General features: G+C 39.4%; 1 protein-coding gene across 5 annotated transcripts in view; it reads left to right on the top strand.

The window, feature by feature from the left end:
- The window catches only part of FRMD5 (FERM domain containing 5), a 367767-nt gene that overhangs the window by 158513 nt on the left and 186811 nt on the right, over positions 1–22443 (top strand). The window lies entirely within an intron of this gene.

Here is a 22443-nt window from a genome sequence, read left to right as displayed (position 1 = left end):
CAGACCTTGAGGACATTATGCTAAGTTAAATAAGTCAGACACAGAAAGACAAATACTGTCTGTTCTCACTTACATGTGGAATGTAAAAAGAAGCCAAGCTTGTAAAAACAGTAAGTAGAATGGTCATTGCCAGGGACTGAGAGATGGGGGAAATGGAGAGATGTTGGTCAACATCCAACTTCTTGTGTTCCAACACACTTCATTTTATCAGCAAACACGTTGAGTTATCTCTTTGAAAGGGTAGTATTAATTATTTGTATCAGGAAATTGTGGTGGAAAGTGATCACTGGTCATCTTGTAGATTTAGCAATGTATGAGATATATAAATGCATCTCACTACTAGACAAGACTGTAGCAGGGATTCGAAGTCCAAAGCAAGTCCCCATCCTAGTCTATTTTATTGCAATGAACAATAGTACACTTTTAAAAAAATTCATTAAGGTATCATTGATATACACTCTTATGACAGTTTCACAAGAAAAACAATGTGGTTACTACATTCACCCTTAATTATTGAGTCCCCCCCACCATACCCCATTGCATTCACTGTAGTAAGATGCCACAGAATCCCTACTTGTCTTCTCTGTGCTACACTCTCTTCCCCGTGAGCCCCCACACACCATGTACACTAATCATGATACCCCACAAACTCCTTCTCCCTCTCTTCCCACTCCCCTCCCCTCCCCTTTGGTAACCACTAGTCCCTTCTCGGAGTCTGTGAGTCTGCTGCTATTTTGTTCCTTCAATTTTGTTCCCCAAAAATGAGGGAAATCATTTGGTATTTGTCTTTCTCTGACTGACATTTCATTAAGCATAATACCCTCTAGCTCCATGCATGTTGTTGCAAATGGTAGGATTTGTTTCTTTCTTATGGCTGGGTAGTATTCCATTGTGTATATGTACCACCCCTTCTTTATCCATTCATCTACTGATGGACACTTAGGTTGCTTCCATATCTTGGCTATTGTAAATAGTGCTGCAATAAACATAGGGATGCATATGTCTTTTTGAAACTGGGCTCCTGTATTCTTAGGGTAAATTCCTAGGAGTGGAATTCCTGGGTCAAATGGTATTTCTATTTTGAGTTTTTTGAGGAACCTCCATACTGCTTTCCACAATGGTTGAACTAGTTTACATTCCCACCAGCAATGTAAGAGGGTTCCCCTTTCTCCACAACCTCGCCAAGATTTTTCTTGTTTGTCTTTTGGATGGTGGCGATCCTTACTGGTGTGAGGTGATATCTTATTGTGGTTTTAATTTGCATTTCTCTGATGACTAGTGATGTGGAGCATCTTTTCATGTGCGTGTTGGCCATCTGAATTTCTTCTTTGGAAAACAATAGTACAGTTTTGTAGTACTATAACTATAGTACACAATAATAGAAGTGGATACTCTAATTCAAATGTCAAACTATATTCCCTGATGGCAGACATGAACTGGACTGGATGACAGGCCAGGATGAATGATCACACATTTACATCCTATCAGAAGTCTTAAACAATTAAAAGTACAAAGGATAATGATATAGTCCAGTCAAAGGGTCATATTAATAGTGAGGGACCACTTGCACCCTTTACTGATTCTTATCTTGCGAAGCCTGGGATCAACCACACTTTTCATTAGGACTGAGCTTCTGAAAGATCAATTGGCACTACAGTTTGCCTACTTTTAGCCTGGAATGAAACCATAATCTCTTTCAGATGATTTGAAGCCTGAATCAGTAACCTGCTCCTAGATTTTGACTGGAAGGGAGTCAGATTTAAGTAACAACGATACTGAGAGAAGCTGGCATGTCTGCGTTGAGGGAATTAGGAGAAAAGTAAACATGATGATAAAATCACATCTGTAAATCACATGAAGTAGAGAAGCAGAAAGGACATAGAATTTGCCCATTGATATATCTTTCTGTCAAGAGCTGAAAAATGTAGAATACTGCTGTATACTCTTTTTGTGAGCTAATCAAAAATAGCAGCTGGTATACACAGAAAGCTTTAGTTAAATGGCAGGGAAGAGTGTAGCAGTTTGGAGTTTATATTGTATGCAAGATGTTCTATTTAAGTGCTGTGGAGGATAGAGAAACATGAAACAGTTCCTTCATGCACTGAGCTTATATTTGTAAAGATAAATATATAGGGGCCTGTCTTAGTTCCTCTCAGAGCACAAACCCCTTAATCTCAGTATTCCTAGATTCAGATTTGGAGAATAAGTTAGTATGGCAGGGATCTTCTTTTGTTTTTCTTTTTTATTCTTTCAATGTAATTAAATGGCTTCTGACCCTGTGTTTTTTTACATTGCCCTCATAGAATTGTCATTTTTATCTTTTAGCTGCCTTCTTGTTCCATTATGGAATGAAATTTTTATTGTCCAAAGTCATTAGGGAATAAACCATTTGGAAACTAAAAAAATTAGTTGGCCATTGAGTTGAAGATTTGGTGACTTATGCCCCAAATGTTTTTACCTTAATTTTGAATGAAAACATTCATACTATGGGCCTTTTTAAACAGAGAATGTTTGTCTTGACTTAAACTTTTCTCATTTCAGGGTCCTATTTAGGAACATGAGTGTTTTGTGTGTGGCATGAAGCTGAATGATTGAGTTTGTCACTCTGTAGCTCTACACCGAGGACAGCCCCTTCTCCCCAGGGACCTCGAACTGCCTTGTTCAGCAGGCTTCTGGGCAGATGCACATGTCCTTAGGTGCTCCTCAAGGGCTGTTCATGAGCTGGTAACTCTTTGTTGGCTTAGAGTGTAGGATGACTTTCTTTTCTCCCTCTTTTGCAACTGGCTTTCTTCTGTGCCAGTGTCTGCCCCTTGCAACCTAGCCACCTGTCATTTCCAGTCTCTGCTTCTGCTTCCAGTCTCTGTTGCTGTCTGACAGCTCTCTCCCCTTACCTTCTTTTCCTTCTGCTTTCTTGTCTCCTCTGTGAGCAGAGATGTGTCAGCAAATCAGAGGAAGACTTTTCCTACAAACAGCCATCTGATCATCTTGCAGCTCATTCACACTTTTGGCTCTTTTTGTAGCCAAGTATTCAGGGGCTAACTCTGACTGTTAAATATTGTAAGAAAAAGGTGCTTCTGAATTTGAGGCCAAGGACTTGTCAGGAAACTTATCTCTATATAAATGAAGTCTTAGTCTAGTTCTCATCAAGTGTAATGATCCATACTAAGAGTATCTCTTGTTTTAAATGAGGTAGAATAAGTTATTTATTATCCTCCTTAAATGGTTACCATTATTTAATTGGTTTTCCAGGGTGTGGTGGCATATTGGATTGATACTCTCAAATGTTGAAAGCCCAGAGAAAAACAATTTCTTCTCTGGATGAAACCTTCTTTTGACCCTTCTAGTACCTATTCAGACTATCATAGCCTTTATTCATTTGGCTTTGCAGTGTTCATGTTCCCTCTCTTACCAGTTAGAGGCTCTTTGAAGTAGAAGTGGCAATGGAAATCTATTCATGCCATTTTTATATTCCCCTCTCTACTACTGCTCTTAAAACAGTACCTTGTATGTGATAGCTGTCCTCAAAATGTTCTGTTGATTGAATAACCTATTCTCTCCCCCAGGTCCCTTTTGTAGTTGTTGACTGACTCTACTTGTGGCTCCCACTGGTGTCATCTTGCACCTGTTCACTTTGAAACTCATCTGCCAATTGCACAAATCCCTAAGTTGTTCCTGTGGTCTGTCCCCAAGGCTCTTTGCTGCTTGGGGGAATTTAGTATCAAACAGAAACCAGGTAAAGTTACTGTGTATGTCCTCTTCCAGAGCCTTTTAAAATATATAAATAACTAAAGTTCTTTACAATCCTCTGTCCATAGAGAGAAGTGCTCATTTGCTTTTTATCTTCCCTGTGAAAAAACAACTCCTACACCTTTTTAACAGATTTATTGAGATAAAATTGACATATCATACAATTCACTCATTTAAAGGACCTAATTTAATGTCTTTTTGGCATATTCACAGTTATATAACCATTGCCATAATCTAACTTTAGAATATGTTCATCACCCCCCAGAGAAACCCCGTGACCGTTAGCAGTCACTCTCCATTTCCCTGACTTCCAATCCTAGGTGACCATGAAACTGTTTTCTGTCTCTATAGATGTGCCTAAGCTGGACACTTCATTAAAATGGAATCATACCGTATGTGGTCTTTTGTGACTGGCTTTTTTCACTTGATACTACTAATTTTTAAAAATACTCTTAACTTTATAACTTCTTCACAGAACAGATGTGGTCTTATAATAATTCTCATAAGTCCTTCTGTGGCTTTGTTTTATTGGATTTGTAATATTTGGTTAAGTTGTAAAATATCTGTCACACATTAAATGTTATTGGCTGCTGGTGGTAATGAAAATGGCCCTGTTTCAGAGCTAAGAGAACTTTGCCTAAAATTTAGTTGTAGTTATATTTCATAAGGCTGATCCAAGCCACTGCTGTGGTCAAATGAATTGGGATACAATAAGGACTCAATGTTTTTCATGCTGACCAATCTTCTAAAGGTTATTTGAAGCTTTGGGTTGTAAAATTACTAAAGAGCATAAAACATTGGGGCTGGAAGCAACCCAGCAATCGTTTAGCCCAAGCTCTCTTCCCCTGTCTCCTAACCCATTTTACAGATAGATCTCAGAATGTTACTTGTTTAAGGTTAAATAGCTAATTAATAGAGCCAGGGATAGCAAGAATAGAATCAGTGTGTCTCAGTTATGAATCCAAGATTCTCTCCTTCCTTTTTGGCCTTGTTTCTGTTTTGTCCTGGATTCTTTAGAAACCAGAACCTAAGGCAGGAATTAAGTTAAGTGGGAACTATTTGGTCATTTCCAAATTCCAGTGTGTGTGGTTGTGGGGAGCATGGGGAAGGTCCCACACATTACACCAAGCAATTCTTGATCACCAGCAGGGTGTCCGGGATAAACTCAATCCTGACACTCTCTGCCCAGAGACAGCACCAAATTCCCCAGGTTAAGGTCTCAGTCCTACAAGATGGCCCTCCACCACCAACTCCAGATGCTGGGCACAAGCCCCAGGCAGTTACTTGTGCTTTTGACCAGTTGGCTATGATGGGAGGTTCCCACAACCTCCCCACTTAGGTTTGATTAATTTGCTAGAGCTGCTCATAGAACTCAGGAAAACACTTATGTTTACCAGTTTAATAAAGGGTACAAGCTAATAGCCAGATGAAGAGATATGTAGGGCAAGGTCCAAAATAAAGGAGCTTCTATCCTGTGGAGCTTGGGGCCTGGCTCGGTGGCAGGTGAAAGTGTTTTGGTTCCCCAGGTGTGGGAGTATTACAGGCTGAGTTTGTTGCCTATGGTTCTTGTCCTCCATGAAACAAAGAATTGAAAAGCAAGAGATACAGTAGCAAATTAGAGTGAAAGTTTTATTTAACTACCCTCCAAGGGAGGAGCAGGCCAGAGTCAAGGTAGACAAAGGCACCAAACTTTTAGGCAGGAGGCCTTTATATTATCTTTGGCTAGGAGGTGCCTCTTTGACTGACAAGTTGGGGTTATTTGATTTACAGGCCCCTCTATATAGCCATCCCTCTCAGTGGACATGTCCTTTCCCATGATGAGGTATGATTTGGGCAGTTCTTAATTCCGTTAAATTGTGCCCACAATGGGATCTTGTTTGAGACCTGCAAAACCTTTGTTGTCTTCACATGGGACCCCCTACCCTGGCAGAGTTTGAATGGCTTTTTCTTTGACCCTTATCTTCCCCTTTTCTAGCTGCTCATGTCTGTCTTTCTACCTAACATTTCTAACAGAACCTCTGTCTTGGACAGTGAAGTAGGACGCATAGGGGAGCAAAATGCTCTTCTCATGGGCTTTGTGAAGGCTTCTTTGCATACTCATGATGAACAAAGTCATTGACCAGTGGCTAATTCATCCTCCAGCCCCTCTGCCCTCTCTCCCCTCCCGGGGTTGGGACTGAAAGTTCCCACCCTGTAATCACATGGTTGGCCCCCCTGGCAACCAGCCCCCACCCTTGGGTTGGATCCAAAAGTCTCCTCGTTAACATAACTGGACAACAATTTCACTTTTATGGCTCTGAAGTAGTTTTCAGGAACTTTGGATGAAGACCAAATATATCTGAGAAATATATTTTGGTCATCTGAATGACCAAATACACATTTCTTAAAAGTCATTATATCACAGCTTTATTTTAGGGTATGTAACAGTAAGAGTAAGGGAAGAGAGAAACAAAAAGCTGTGAGAAACAAATGTGATTGGATTACTATGTTGGCAGTATATAATGATAAGCCTCAGAGATTCAGCAGGTTGCTCATCAAGTGTGTATGCTTGTCCACTGGTGATACCTCCAGATAGGGAGAACAGCTAATGGGAACAGACAGGGAGAGTGAGTGTGTCCACCTGTTGTTTCCCATTGTCTTGCCAATGGGTTCACTATGGATTCAATGTGACCAAAGAAATTGACAGCAAAATGTTCTTGGGATGAAAGGGTTATACCCAACTTTATTTCCAAGTGGCAGGTCAGTCACTAAAATCCCATTCATTCACCCAGTGAGTCTGCGTGCAGCAAGCTCGTCTCTGCCTCTGGTCCCCTCTGCCTGCACAGCCATCCCACACAGACTTCCTCTGGGCCTCTGCACAGTTGTTCCAAACAGCCGTCCTCTGGGCCTCTGTCCTTGGCGCTGCCACCACTCCAGCCTCTGCTCTGCTCTCCTGCAGCCTTGCAGCCCTGCCACCATGTTGTGCCCAGAGCACTGGGTGGAGCTCTTTATATAGAGTCAACAGCCATGTATTGCCCACAGGTGTGCAGTGAGCTAGTCAACCAGGGCCAGGTGAGAGGCCTGGCCACAGGAACTCTCATTTTATCCACACCATTATCAAAGGTCACCCTGTGAAGAGTCAGCTCAGGCCTGCGTTGTGTCATTATGCTGCAGTGATAACCACTTGGAAAGCCAGATTCCATTCTCTGGCATGGGAGTGATGGGAGAACCCAGAAACTCAAGGTAATGGCTAATTAGCAGTCAGTGGAGATATCTCCCCACCCGCCCCAGTGTCCCTGGTTAGCCTCAGAGACAATGAGACAATGGTATAGCGGGGATCTGAGGAGGATAATAAGATATGTTTGATATCTCGGCAAGATAGTGTCCTAACTAGCTTAGGTTTCTGAAGTCATTTATGAGGATGGTGGCACCTTCAGCTAGTATATTTGGAGGATTTATTTATAATGACAGTAACATTCTTCTAACAAGATATTTTTTCACACTGCTGGATTGAAAGTCTTCAGAGTATTGAATATTTAAAAACTTGTAACTAAAACTGTTGGTTAGGAAAGTTCTCTTCTGTTGCACCAGGAGGAGGGGTATCCCTGCCTGGGGCAACTTCCCCATGATTTTGGTGAGACTGAATAAAGGCAAGAGCAACAAGTTGGGAGTTTTAAAAGGGGTTCTTACTGCATTTATTCTCATGGCAGCCACCCAGCTAAGTACAAGCAGCTGGGTCCGGTGCTTCTTCCTGCTGCTTCCAGCTCTGACCTAATCCTCTCCTAACACCAGGACCCCATGGCTTCTCTCTAACAGCTGCCATTCTCTCTTAGTTCTTCCTCTGAGCTTCAAGCTCCCTTCTCTCCTGGCTTGCACCACTCTCACCTGGCTCTCACAGCTCTCTCCTTCCCAGCTCCTAGCACTGGAAAGCACTCTGTGGGCCTCTATGGTGACTGGCAGGCGCACCCATCCAATTATGTACCAGGAGCTGAAGAGAGGTGGGAATGGGTGATTCCTCTCCACTCCACCCCTGAGATGGTACTCCTGTGACTGACGTGCTTCTCTTCCCTGGTAAGCATCTCATAGATGTGCAAACAGGCTCTTATTACAATGGGTGCTATCAAGGCCAGGTGGGAATCCTGGTCAGAAATTTCCTTTTTCTCTACATTTTGACCATCTCTTTTCTCTACAATAAAGAAATGCCTGAAAAGGCTTTTCAGAATTATTAATTGTTCAGTACCCAGGTTTCTGTGTAGGTTGCCTCACATGGAGAGGTTTCCTTTACCATTTCAATTCTTACTCTTCTCTTAAGATGAGTTACTCCAGCCTACATTAATATTTCTCCTGCTCTGACCTCTTAGAGTTTACTTTCACTATATTTATCCTACTCTCTTTCATTTATACAGTACTTCAGAATTATTCTTTCCTGGTTTAATTATATGCTAACTTTCCTCCTAGTTGTCTTTAACTTTTTGTAAATCCCCCTACTGCCTAGAATTATAAATGCTTATTGACTAGCTAAACATGGGCTGGACTATTTGACCAAAGCCAAGTTGTCTGGTAGAATTTGGACAGTCGAAAAAGAGGTAATTAAATTCTTAAGCTTTCCAGTGAATACTTGCTAATGAAAATTTTAAAGTGAATTTGGAAAGGTTTGAAGATGAGATGATCATATGAATAAGGGGGAAAGTTATTTCTGTGTGGGGACAAATGGTAAGAAATGCCAGAAAAAGGAGGCCAAAATGGTGATGTATAATAACTATGGTACAGAAAATGAAGAAGATCATACAAAGTGAAATTTGTAACAATGACATTTGTATAATTACAGAATGTCAGAGCTGGAGGAGTCTTTAGAAATAATGTAGTTCCATCCACTTCTTACAAGTGAGGAAACTGAGCCTGAGAGAGGTTAAGTGACTTAAGACCAAACAATAGTTAGTATCCGATCCAAGATTTGAACTAGTCTTCATATTCCATTTGATATCCACACCTACTTTGTACCACATTTATTATAAAAAGTTTCATGAAGTTTTCATACTTATTTTGCTTAAGCTTCTTTAGTTATTTTTACTATTTGCTGGGTTTTTTTTTCTCACCACTATATTTGGTCAAATTAAAGGTACTTGAGTTTTTATTTATTTTTAATATTTCAAAGCACATTGGGTGTTAAAGCTTAGAATGTGTGTAATGACATTGAATTGACAGTGTAGTGTCAGTTAAAGGCCTTCAACAAGAAAATCAAACCATCTTAGTAGCTAAGGATGGTATAAATAGTTTAATAAAAGCATTGTAATGAATGTTTTGTCATAAAATTCCTTTCAAGAACACTAAGCCCAAATCAGGCCTTAAAATACTCCAAGGTTTGTCTGGAGTATTGCTCTTGTAGATGATCCTTCTGCAGTGCAGCCAAAGCCTATAGGGTGCCAAAGATACCACGTATGGGACAAACAAAATGAAACATTCCGCACCTCCTGACTTCATCCAAGTTATTCTAGCCCTGCTCCTGGTCACAGGAGTATGGGCTCAATTTCAGAGTTCATGGCCAGATGCCTTTGAGCACAAGCTATAGTCCTAGGAAACAGCTCAACTCTTTGGAAGTAGATCCTTCTGTACATTTCATCTTTGTGATTCTGAGATTACTTTTATGAAAACTGACATATCACAATTTTATCCTCAAGAGTCTGCACTGATTAAAACATAAACACAATCTAATTTTCAAAAATATATCCACAATTTGGTACTGGCACAAGAACAGACCCACAGACCAGTGGAACAGAGTAGAGACTCCAAACATTAACCCAAACATATGTGGTCAACTAATATTCGATAAAGGGGCCATGGACATACAATGGGGAAATGACAGTCTCTTCAACAGATGGTGCTGGCAAAACTGGACAGCTACATGTAAGAGAATGAAACTGGATCACTGTCTAACCCCATACACAAAAGTAAATTTGAAATGGATCAAAGACTTGAATGTAAGTCATGAAACCATAAAACTCCTAGAAAAAAACATAGGCAAAAATCTCTTAGGCATAAACATGAGTGACCTCTTCTTGAACATATCTCCCCGGGCAAGGGAAACAAACGCAAAAATGAACAAATGGGACTATATCAAGCTGAAAAGCTTCTGTACAGCAAAGGACACCATCAATAGAACAAAAAGGTATCCTACAGTATGGGAGAATATATTCGAAAATGACAGATCTGATAAAGGCTTGACATCCAAAATATATAAAGAGCTCACACACCTCAACAAACAAAAAGCAAATAATCCAATTAAAAAATGGGCAGAGGAGCTGAAAAGACACTTCTCCAAAGAAGAAATTCAGATGGCCAACAGACACATGAAAAGATGCTCCACATCGCTTGTCATCAGAGAAATGCAAATTAAAACCACAATGAGATATCATCTCACACCAGTAAGGATGGCCAGCATCCAAAAGACAAACAACAACAAATGTTGGCGAGGTTGTGGAGAAAGAGGAACCCTCCTACACTGCTGGTGGGAATGTAAATTAGTTCAACCAATGTGGAAAGCAGTATGGAGGTTCCTCAAAATGTTCAAAATAGAAATACCATTTGACCCAGGAATTCCACTTCTAGGAATTTACCCTAAGAATGCAGCACTCCAGTTTGAAAAAGACAAATGCACCCCTATGTTTATCACTGCACTATTTACAATAGCCAAGATATGGAAGCAACCTAAATGTCCATCAGTAGATGAATGGATAAAGAAGGGGTGGTACATATACACAATGGAATATTACTCAGCCATAAGAAAAAAACAAATCCTACCTTTTGCAACAACATGGATGGAGCTAGAGGGTATTATGCTCAGTGAAATAAGCCAGGCAGAGAAAGACAAGTACCAAATGATTTCACTCATATGTGGAGTATAAGAACAAAAGAAAACTGAAGGAACAAAACAGCAGCAGAAGCACAGAGCCTAAGAAAGGACTAACAGTTACCAAAGGGAAAGGGACTGGGGAGGATGGGTGGGAAGGGAGGGATAAGGGTGGGAAGAAAAGAAAGGGGGCATTACGATTAGCATGTATAGTGTTGGGGGGGCATGGGGAGGGCTGTGCAACACAGAGAAGACAAGTAGTGATTTTATAGCATCTTACTATGTTGATGGACAGTGACTGTGAACGGGGATGTGGGGGGGACTTGGTGAAGGGGGGAGCTTAGTAAACATAATGTCCTTCGTGTAATTATACCAAAATAAAAAATTTTACCAAATTTTAATTATTATATAATTATTATTAATGATACCAAATTATTAATTATAATTATAATTTTAATGATACCAAATTATAATTTGATTAATGATACCAAAATAAAAAAAATTAAAAAATTAAAAAAAAGAAAACTGACATATCACAATTTTATCCTTAAGAGTCTGCACTGATTAAAACATAAACACAATCTAATTTTCAAAAATATATCCACAGTTTGGTACTGGCACAAGAACAGACCCACAGACCAGTGAAACAGAGTAGAGAGTCCAGATATTAACCCAAACATATACAGTCAATTAATATACAATAAAGGAGCCATGGACATACAATGGGGAAATGACAGCCTCTTCAACAACTGGTGTTGGCAAAACTGGACAGCTTCATGTAAGAGAATGAAACTGGATCACTGTCTAACCCCATACACAAAAGTAAATTTGAAATGGATCAAAGACTTGAATGTAAGTCATGAAACCATAAAACTCCTAGAAAAAAACATAGGCGAAAATCTCTTGGACATAAACATGAGTGACTTCTTCATGAACGTATCTCCCCAGGCAAGGGAAACAAAAGCAAAAATGAACAGGTGGGACTATACCAAGCTGAAAACCTTCTGTACAGCAAAGGACACCATCACTAGAACAAAAAAACATCCTACAGAATGGTAGAATATATTCATAAATGACATATCCGATAAGGGATTGACATCCAAAATATATAAAGAGTTCACGCATCTCAACAAACAAAAAGCAAATAATCCAATTAAAAAATGGGCAGAGGAGCCGAACAGACACTTCTCCAAAGAAGAAATTCAGATGGCCAACAGGCACATGAAAAGATGCTCCACATCACTAATCATCAGAGAAATGCAAATTAAAACCACAATGCGATATCACCTCACACCAGTTAGGATGGCCACCATCCAAAAGACAAACAACAACAAATGTTGGAGAGGATCTGGAGAAAGGGGAACCCTCCTACACTGCTGGTGGGAATGTAAATTAGTTCAACATTGTGTAAAGCAGTATGAAGGTTTGTCAAAAAACTCAAAATAGAAATACCATTTGACCCAGGAATTCCACTCCTAGGAATTTACCCTAAGAATGCAGGAGCCCAGTTTATAAAGACATTTGCACCCCTATGTTTATTGCATCACTATTTACAATAGCCAAGAAATGGAAGCAACCTAAGTGTCCATCAGTAGATGAATGGATAAAGAAGATGTGGTACATATACACGATGGAATATTATTCAGCCATAAGAAGAAAACAAATCCTACCATTTGCAACAACATGGATGGAGCTAGAGGGTATTATGCTCAGTGAAATAAGCCAGGTGGAAAAAGATAAGTATCAAATGATTTTACTCTTTTGTGGAGTATAAGAACAAAGAAAAAAACTGAAGGAACAAAACAGCAGCAGACTCACAGAACCCAATAATGGACTAACAGTTAGCAAAGGGAAAGGGACTGGGGAGGTTGGGTGGGAAGGGATGGACAAGGGGGAAAGAGGGGCATTACAATTAGCAAACATAATGTAGTGGGGGCACAGGGAGGGCTGTACAACACAGAAAAGACAAGTAGTGATTCTGTAGAATCTTACTACGCTGATGGACAGTGACTGTAATGAGGTATGTGTTGGGGACTTGATGATGGGGGATTCTAGTAACCATAATGTTGCTCATGTAATTGTACATTAATTATACCAAATATATGTATGTATATATATCCAGTCCTAAATAAAGCTAATTCTATTTTCTGGAGGACAGCCCCTCTGAATATAGCAGTTAGTTGATGGTCACAATCTATTAAACAAATAATTATTTGTATTACATGTTTTCACATTCATTCAAGAGTCCGTTTCTATAGATGTTACTTTGTAATTTATGTTTAATTAGTTCATGTGTATTTGAAGAGTCTTGGTAAAATCTGCAGGTTTTAACACAAGTTATAATGTTTTGGATTTTTATGGTTGAAATGAGTTCCAAATGGATTTGGAAAGCAGTCAGTTGCAGGGAAGGTAACAGAGGCTAGGATGTGGGCTGCTCCCATGATACTTAACTCTTTTTCCTTCAATGCCTCATTTTCCACGTGTGGCCAATAATTAGTAAAATGAGATAACATTAAAGCAATATTTTTTTCATATCATTAATAGCTCTTAGTCCTTTACTATAACTACCAGAGATTTCGTGTTTTTCAAGTAGTGCGTAATGGCATGTTACTGTTGTCAACTGAAATCAACAGATATTTAAGAAGGACCGAGTTTTTCATAATCTTACTGAGGACCATGGCCTGAGTGGTTGAAACTATAATTAGGTGTTAAGCTCCAGCTTGGTGGCTTGGCCTAGGAGAAGTGACACCATGTTCCCATAGGAGTGTATTTTGTAAAACACAGTTTTAATAATAATCACTAACAGAGCTGGTGCTTATATTTTGCCATTTGATTTCACCATTTCACCATTTCACATGGTGACGTTTAGTCCTGACTACAATTCTCTGAAATAGGAATTATTATTCATCTCATTTTGTGGGTAACTTGAATCGCCCAGTTCTCCTTTTCTCCCGGTCTCCATCCTTTCCCAGACTCATTTGCCTGTGCTTATAGCTTCAGTTATCATCTGTAAACTACTAACTGTATAAAATTTATATCACTAACCCTGAGCTCCAGATTTAAAATCCAATGATTAGACTGAAACTGATCCACGAGAGTGGGGCTTCCCAAAGAGCAGAGTTAAAGGCTTGCTGATCTCTGATATCCTTCCTCAGCTCTGTCTCAGGGTGTCCTGAACAACATTTTGATTCTGGAAATGAAAAGAAGCAGCTGTGAAGCATTGGCGTTCAGGGAGCATCAACCGTATCCAGCACACAGATCTGAATCCTGATACTTTTCTTCAGTAAAAGGGACTGAAGATGCTTAGACAAACAGCTGATTCTAATACTGATGGCGAGAAATACACAATATGAATCTGGAGCACCTTGTAGTGCCAGAAAGTAAGGAGGCGCTCAAAGAAAGCACAAGTGCGTGATGTTTAGAGGGACACAGGAGCCAATTGAATGAGTTCCCAGTGGCCAAGCTGGAACAATTTGAACCACAAAACAAGCAATATTGTATTATAACCCGAAATACAAGATAAATATACACGAGTCTATACTGATAAAAGTAAACAATTGAATAAATGGGAGAGAATGGAAAAAATCTGTAGTAAATAGAAGGGGCTAAACAGATAACTCTCCCATGCAGAATTCCAAATAATTTATTGTCTTCAGGGACGTGGGGCAGAAATCCCACTCTTTAAGTGTGCACTGCACATAGTGACTTCCTTCTAAAGGATACAACATGGAAAGGGGGGAAAAAAGAGTACTTTACAGTGTGGAACCTTGACAAATACTACCTTCTGCAGGTGATAAAAGTTAATATCAACAGTGGCAAGTATTTATGATATGCACCCTTGATATGATCAGATGAGAACGGCACTTGACCTCTATGGGATTCCCCCCAAAACCTGCAACCCCAGTACCATCATGAGGAAGATATCAGACAAATACCATCTGAAAGGCATTGCACAAAATACCTGACCAATATTCCTCAAAGCTGTCAAGATCATAAGAAACAAGGAAAATCTAAAAAATGATGACAGCTAAGAGGAACCTAAGAGACGTAATTACAAAATCTATAGTGGAATCTTGGATATGATCCTAGAACAGAAAATGGACATTAGGTTAAAACTAAGGAAACAAATACGTCATGTGGACTTTAGTTAAAAACAATCTATCTGCTGATGGACAGTGACTGTAATGGGGTATGTGGGGGGGACTTGATAATGAGGGGAGTCTACTAACCATAATGTTCAAGTAACTGTACATTAATGATATCAAAATAAAAAACTTAAAAAAAACAATCTATCAACACTGGTTCATTATGACAAATGTGCCATATGATTGTAAGATGTTAATAACAGGAGAAGAAACTGGGTGTGGGATATGTGTACTAGCTCTGCAAATTTCTCTAAAACTGTTCTAAAATTTTTTAAAATTATTTAAATGACTGACATACAAACTAATTAGGAGATAAAGACTGGAGAAGAGTTAAAGGACTGGAATTTCAGGGTCAATGAGAAATAGTCAATTTAGGATCTAGTTGTTTGCTTTGTAGGCTTATCTGTTGTGCATTTGGGATAGATTTGGGGACAGCTTTTCTAAATTCAAAGAGAAAAAGAAAAATACTCTTTTCTTCATCAGATATCCCTCAAGTATAATTTCCCCATAATTTTTTTAAAGGTTTTTAGTGTTTTGAGTTACTTTTACTTGAGCTGAAATATTCTAAAAATATAACTCCCCGCTTTTTGGCACACTGCCCGAAGATGAGAAGAAACCATTTATATGAAACTAGAATAGCTGCCCTTCGAGACTAAGGTAATAAGCTTTCACATTAACAATTCATGGGTGTAATTTTTTGTGTGTGGAGAATATGGTTTGTATTAATCTTCTACTGGTGTTTCTAAATTTGATTTTTTTAAAACTCTACTCAACTACAATTTATTATGTGTCCATGTACAGGGTGGTATAGTGGTCAGGAAGGTGACTTATACACAGATCCTGCCCACAGGGGTTTACACTTTAGTGCTGAAGACAAGATGTGTTTATAAACAACTATATGATAAAGTAATAGGGGTGTTGATAAAGGGCCATCCAGGGAGAGTAATGGAAGAGAGTCTTCAAATTGGAGGACTCTGGGAAGGCTTCATGATGTAAATAATAGGTGGACTTTGTCATAAATAATTTCAGACTCCTCCAAGTCAAGTGTTATGTACCTCTAATACATAGTAGGTATTAAGTAACATTTGTTGAATGACTGAGGAATTTGTAAATGCAGAGGTGGAAGGAAGGAAAGACATTCTAGTCCTACCTATTGCTTCCTATATTGTGGTATAAAACTAGTGTCTATGTTTGTCTATCTGTCTGTCTCTGTTTTTGCCTAGTTGATTCTTTAGTTGATAAACTAGTTAATTTGATTCTGTCACTTTCCATTTCCATGTCTCAACAAATACATTATTTATAAATACATTATTTACAAAGGCTTTTATAGTGATTTTCTAATGGCTACACTATAGAATGAAGGAGCAAAGCCCATCCTCTATTCATTAAGAGTGCTCTGTTTTTCTTTTTTACGGAGCCCACTATACAGCTTTAGATTTATTTAGGCTGCTTGTACTTTTGTTTGCCTTTCTTCTTTGGGAACATTTAAGGCTTATAGAAATCTCTGCCAGATGGTGGTGCAGATTCAGGGAGAAGTAAAACTCCAACAAGGCACCTACATCTTAGCAACTCTTGTCCAGGATCTGGTGAGGGAGGTTGCAACTATCTTTAAAATGAATATTGTATAGTACCTACAGATTTAAGCTACATGGGTTCTCACCCTCAGTTCTATGGATTAGTAAGAAATAGATGATAGTACATTTCAGCCATTTTTTGGAGGGTTTCTCTGTGAGTTGTGTTATTGTAAGTTTTTCAATGGCTCACGTTTTTAATTTACAGGCAATAACAATAATGCCTGCTGCCTTTTCTCCCAAGAACTTCAAGTGCCTTAGCAGTGGATTTCTATGGATACAGATACAGTAAAAACTAGTATTGATATAACACCAAAACTGTAAATGACAAAATGAAAAATGGATACATTAGACTTCATCAAAACAAACTTTGTGCTGGAAATGACACCATCAAGAAAGTGAAAAGACAACCCAAATAATGGGAGAAAATATTTATATTTCTCACATAACTGATAAGGGATTTATATTCAGAATATATGAAGAATTCTTACAATTCAATAATAAAAACTCAACCCAATAAAAAAATGGGCAAAAGATTTGAATAGACATTTCTCGAAATAAGATACACGAATGGCCAACAAGCACATGAAAAAGTGCCAACATCATTAGTTATTAAGGAAATTAAAATAAAATCAAAACCAGAACAAGATACCACTTCACACCCATTACGGTGGATATAATTAAAAAAATAGGCAACACAAACCTTGGGAGGATGTGAAGAAACTCAAACCCTCATATACTGTTGGTAAGAATATAAAATGGAAAATAGTTTAGCAATTCCTCAAAAAGTTAAATATATATAGAGTTACCGTTTGACCAGCAGCACTACTACTAGGTATATACATAAAATGTATGAAAACATACATTCACACAAATACTTGTACCCAGATGTTCATGGCAACATATTCATTATAGCCTAAAGATGGAAACAACCCAAATATCTATTAACTGAGAAATGGGTAAATGAAATGTGGTATATCCATATAATGGAATATTATTTGGCAATAAAGAGAAAGCATTGAACATACTGCAACATGGGTGAACCTTGAAAACATGCTAAATGGAAGAAGCCAGACTCAAATGGCCACATAGTGTATGATTTTGTTCATATTGGACATTTATATGAAGTGTCCAGAGTAGGGAAAACTATAAAGAAATAGATAATAGATTAGTGGTTAGCAGTGGCTGGTAGAGGTAGTAGCTGGGGGAGTATCAAGAAGAGGATAGTAGTTGGAAGAAATGGGAATTAGCAATTAATATATACAGGGTTGCTTTTAGGGGGAACAAAAATGTTCTAAAATTAGATTATGATGGTCACATAGCCCCAAATATATTAAGAACCACTGACTTGGACACTTTAAATGGTGAATTTTATAGTATGTGAAGCATATCTTGATAAAGCTGTTGTCCTCACAATAAAGATGGTACTGGCATACTAGACACCTACAGAAAAACCAAAAAAATATCTTAAGAATGGTTTTAGCTGGTATTGGTACAGAGAAGTTACAGGGCAATATTTTTTCGGGCTACATAAATGCTCTAATTCTTGATATTTTAGAATTAAGGGAAATTGAACTTGACTAACCTTAACACAATTTCCAAATGCATTAAATTTATACAGAGTATTGTTTCCAAGAATTTGCAAACACTAAAAATGTGGAACGATTAGGAACTGCTTAGAAAAATTGTAGTGACCATTGCTATTCTTAGAAAAGTAATTATACCAACATTGTATTTCAGCTCCATAGCCAACAGAATCTATGTCAGTGTGAGCTAGCAAACATTAGAAAGTTGCTAGGAAGGAAATTTGGAAAATTAAATTAATATTAGCTTCTTGAACCGGTACTTTTGTGTGCTTTTCTGTTTGCCTTAAATTGGCTTTGGTAATTAGATGTTGAATTAGCACTAAAGAAATAGATGGAAATGTGTACTATTGGAAATGTTCTTAGAGCAATAAAGCTCATAATACATTTTCCATTATTTTTAAGAATTATTTTTGCTGGACTCATGATTTATCTATTTCCATTCTTTTTTTTTTCTTAATATTTTTTTTCGTTATTTATTTATTTTTATTTTTGTATTAAGGTATCATTGATATACACTCTTATGAAGGTTTCACAAGAAAAACAATGTGGATATTACATTCACCCTTAATATTGAGACCCCCCCAATACCCCATTGCAGTCACTGTCCATCAGTGTAGTGTGTCTAATTCCATTCTTAATGTAATGTATAAGCACATGTAGCTATTTATTATCTTCTGCCCTTTTAATTTTCTTTGACTTCTTTCCTACTTGCTCTTTTTTAAGGGCTAAATTAAAGATGCTAAAATCTTGTCTTTCTGGAGAAGATTTAAGAAGGGAAAAATAAGATTGCTTCTGCCTTCTTCAATGAAAGGAAAACCTCATTCATTCAAGATTTGTTTATTGAGTGCCTACTCTGTGCAAGGCATTACTCTAGGTGTTGGGTGTTTCTAAAATAATCAAGGAGCTTATGGTAAAACTGAGCTCTGAAGTACAGTTCGATGTCACATTGTAGTACTGTTAGTAATGATAGCAGCAAGGAGACTCTTATTGCAGGTAAGAAGAAATAGAATAATTTTACTGAACTCTCTGTGACAGAGTGACAAATGGCAACAGACCTTATTCAAGCACTGATCATGAGCTAAAGAATGACTGTATTTCCCAGGAGTGAGATAGTGCTTTGACCTGATGTTAAAGCCAGCTGTTCTCATATTCAGGGTATAACAGCATAGTGTTCATATATCAAAGAGAGTGGGTGACAAATACTGCATTTCTCCTTTCTATGCTGCTCCTTCTGCCCTTTCCTTATCCGTTGAATGTCCTTTCTGACCATTCCTATCTCCATTGTGTTTCTCCTCTAACCATATTTCTGTCTTTTGAAGAACAGACCTTATTATTAGTTTTATTGTCACTTCTATTTCTTAACAAATTATCTGGTCTTCTGTGTTGAGCTTAAAGGACATATGTACCTGTAGATACAGATATGTACCTGGGCATAGTCAACTTTCTATGTCACTTTCCCATTCTCTTTTTGCCATTTTAAACTGTTTTAACTGATTGATGTGAGTTGAGCAGCCTTTTGGTATGAATCACTTAAGCATAGTCAGAATACAAGATACACCAGAGGGAGAAGTAACGCTGTCCTAACTTATTAGCCATTTCTCTTATGGTAGTCAAGATAGCATGACAGGAAGATGAGCCCTTGCTGTTAAGGCCATATCAAAAATCTAAGGCAAAATTGAAAACTACCTAGGAAAAATGATGGGATTTGCAAATTATTCAATGATGACATTTGTAATCATTTTGGAGGAGAACCACAGTCCTCCTAGACACCTCTGACTAAGTAATACAAGAGAGACTGAACTTCACTGAAGAGAAATTTGTTAGTCATTAGGTAAGGCTACACTCGAAACTGGATTGGACATTGAACTGTTTTTTCCACTAACTGGTTAAGTGTAGGCATGGAGGAAAGTCAGATCAGTTCTAATCAGAATAAAATAATTTTATTTTTCTTTCCAAATCTGATTTTTAGTGTGAGTTAAATTGTATGTCACAGTTATATTTAGGGGGCAGTCAGAGGAAGTGCAGTCATCAACGGAGTGTGAGACAGACATGTAGAGAGGTAAGAGATGAACACAGAGTGTGTTATTAGAAAGCAAAGGAGCAAGCACTAAAAAAAAGCTGTCATTAATATTGAATGATGCTAACTGGGAGAATGGTGATTGACATGTGGTGGCTAGATTTAACAATAAATAGGTCATTAGCGGCCTTTGACAGAAGCTTTCAGTGACACAGTGGGACAGGCTGCTCATTACAATGGAAGAGTGACTGGGAGGGTGGGGGAGAAGAGGCAAGGCTGACCAGCTCTGTCCTTAAAGCCCGAGCATAGGACAAAACAAACAATTATGAGCCTTAGAAAGAAACAAAAGTAATGTGATTACTTACAGATGATAGAATTTTTTAAATTTTCTGCTAGAAAAATCCAAGAGAATTTACAAACTACTGGGTACAAGAATATGTAAAATTCTGAGTTTGATTTGTGTTCGGAGTGCTTGGCATGTATTATTTTGTTTACTCCTCCTAATAACTACGATGAAGCACAATGATCCTCCCCATTTCATTGATGAGAAAACTGGTACAGAGGGGTTAAGTAACGAGCACAGTCCCATAGCCACATGGGTAAAAAGATTGGAGCCCCTCCAGCTGTAAAGGCCCACGTTCTTAACTACTGCTCTCCACTGTATTCACAGGCAGGGACAGAATAATTAGAAGGTACTCAGGATACAAGGAGCGGTTTTTGTTTTTGTTTTTCACTTTAAAGATAGGAGAATTCTGAGCATGTGTATGAGTGAGGGGTAAGAGAGGGCCTGTTCATGGAACTTCATTCTGGAGGAGACAGAAAAATAATGAGATCAAAAGAACTCGGGATGAGTTTAGCCTTGGAAGAGAAAGGACCCCTCTTCCTGAGGTTCTTATGTCTGAAACTGTGGGTAAAATTGTAGCATTTCCAGAATATCTCGCCTGGCTTTAGTATATCTGCATGTCAATAGGCATTCAGAGGTGGAAAGAAGTACAGCTTTAGTGAATTTGCATCTTTCCTCAGGGGTGGAGAAGTTCATCTCCATATCAATGAGTGATTACCTGGGCAACAGAGGGCTTATCTGTACCTAAGAGGTGATGGGGAGGGCCGGTGTTGTGGCTGCTTGAGCAGGAGAAGAAAGACGGCCTGAGACTGCAGTTTGTGAGAAATAAACAGGTTTTAAACTTTATTTCTCCCTTTGACTGATTTTAGTTTTTAGAAGTATTTTGCCCTGGGATTTCCTTTCCCCAGACTTACAATTGGCGTAGTTGGCAGAGTTCACTGTTGACCAAGGGAAGACAGGCTGCCCTTATGGGAGGGGTACTTCAGCAGGCTGCCCCTGTGAATGGAGAAACAGTGGATTCTCCCCCAATGGGTATGTGGTCTGAGGTGGCTTGCCTCCTAGAGGACTGGGCCCCACCCCAGGACTGGAGGCAAGTGGAGGTGACACCTGAGGCAGTAGGGGTGGCTCTTAGTATAGTAAGCAGAGCCTTTGAGAAGCAGCGTGCCCGTGAGGCAGCGGGGACTGTGGGTTGGCTGCTTCTCATAGTCTTAAAAAGGTCTACAGAGGAGACCCAAGAAATGGCGGCGCGAGAACGCGAGCTGTAAACTTCAGTAGATTCCCTGAGGAGGGAAGTGGCATTGTTGCAAGAGGCAGCACAAGAACGCGAGCTGCAAACCTCTGTGGATTCCTTGAGGAAGGAGATGGCCTGGATGCGGGAGGAGGCAGCTCGAGAGCACCAGCAGCAAGGAGCCATTGGAGATGAGACAGAGTGCTGCCAGGTGTTCTGAAGGAGGAAGAGGCCATCAAGGAAAAAGACAAGCTCCTGAGGGAAGCACAGTCAGAGGTGGCATGAGAACATCAGCTGTGCAGCATTGAGCTGAAGGTAAGAGAGCTTCTGAAGACAGAGATAGCATTGCTGCGAGGCACAGTAGAAAAGGTGTGGTTGCTGCTAGAGCAGGAGAGTGAGAAGGGCCAGACAGCAGTTTTGTAAGACCTTTTTTTTTCTCCCCAAAGAGCATTTTGCGGTCAATTTCTTTGGTCACACTGAATCCATAGTGAACTTGCCTGGGCTGAAACCCATTAGCAAGACAATTGGCATAGTCGGCAGGATTCCTGTGAACCCAAGGTCTGTCATAATGAGTGCGACCTTTGGGAGGGCCACCCCTGGAAATGATGGGGAGAAGCGGCACTCATACTGAGGGATGTGTGTCTGCGCTCTTGTGGTCGTGGAGGCGCCACCATCGCTGCTGGCCACGCCAACCCCAGCCCATGGCCCAAGCCTAGCGCTACTGCTTCTGCCACTGCTGCCTCTCTTGCTGCCGGCCAGAGCCTGGTCACAACCATGGAAAGGAGCAGAGGTCCAGGTCACCTTGATAGAGAAGCAACTGGCTGCTGTGTTCCACACCTTGCTGGCTACAGAGCCCATTGCCAGAACAGCTCCAACCAAGGTAATAACCTCCTATCCCACCGTGGGATGGGTGCGAGACTGGACCCAAAGGCCACAGAGTGGCATGGCACAGACACCTCAAAAGACAATGTGGGCCCATC

Source organism: Manis pentadactyla, chromosome 11 (genome assembly GCF_030020395.1).
Source record: "Manis pentadactyla isolate mManPen7 chromosome 11, mManPen7.hap1, whole genome shotgun sequence".
Lineage (NCBI taxonomy): Eukaryota > Metazoa > Chordata > Mammalia > Pholidota > Manidae > Manis > Manis pentadactyla.
The sequence above is the reverse complement of the archived record's forward strand: the minus strand, read 5'-3'. Positions and strand labels throughout refer to the sequence as shown.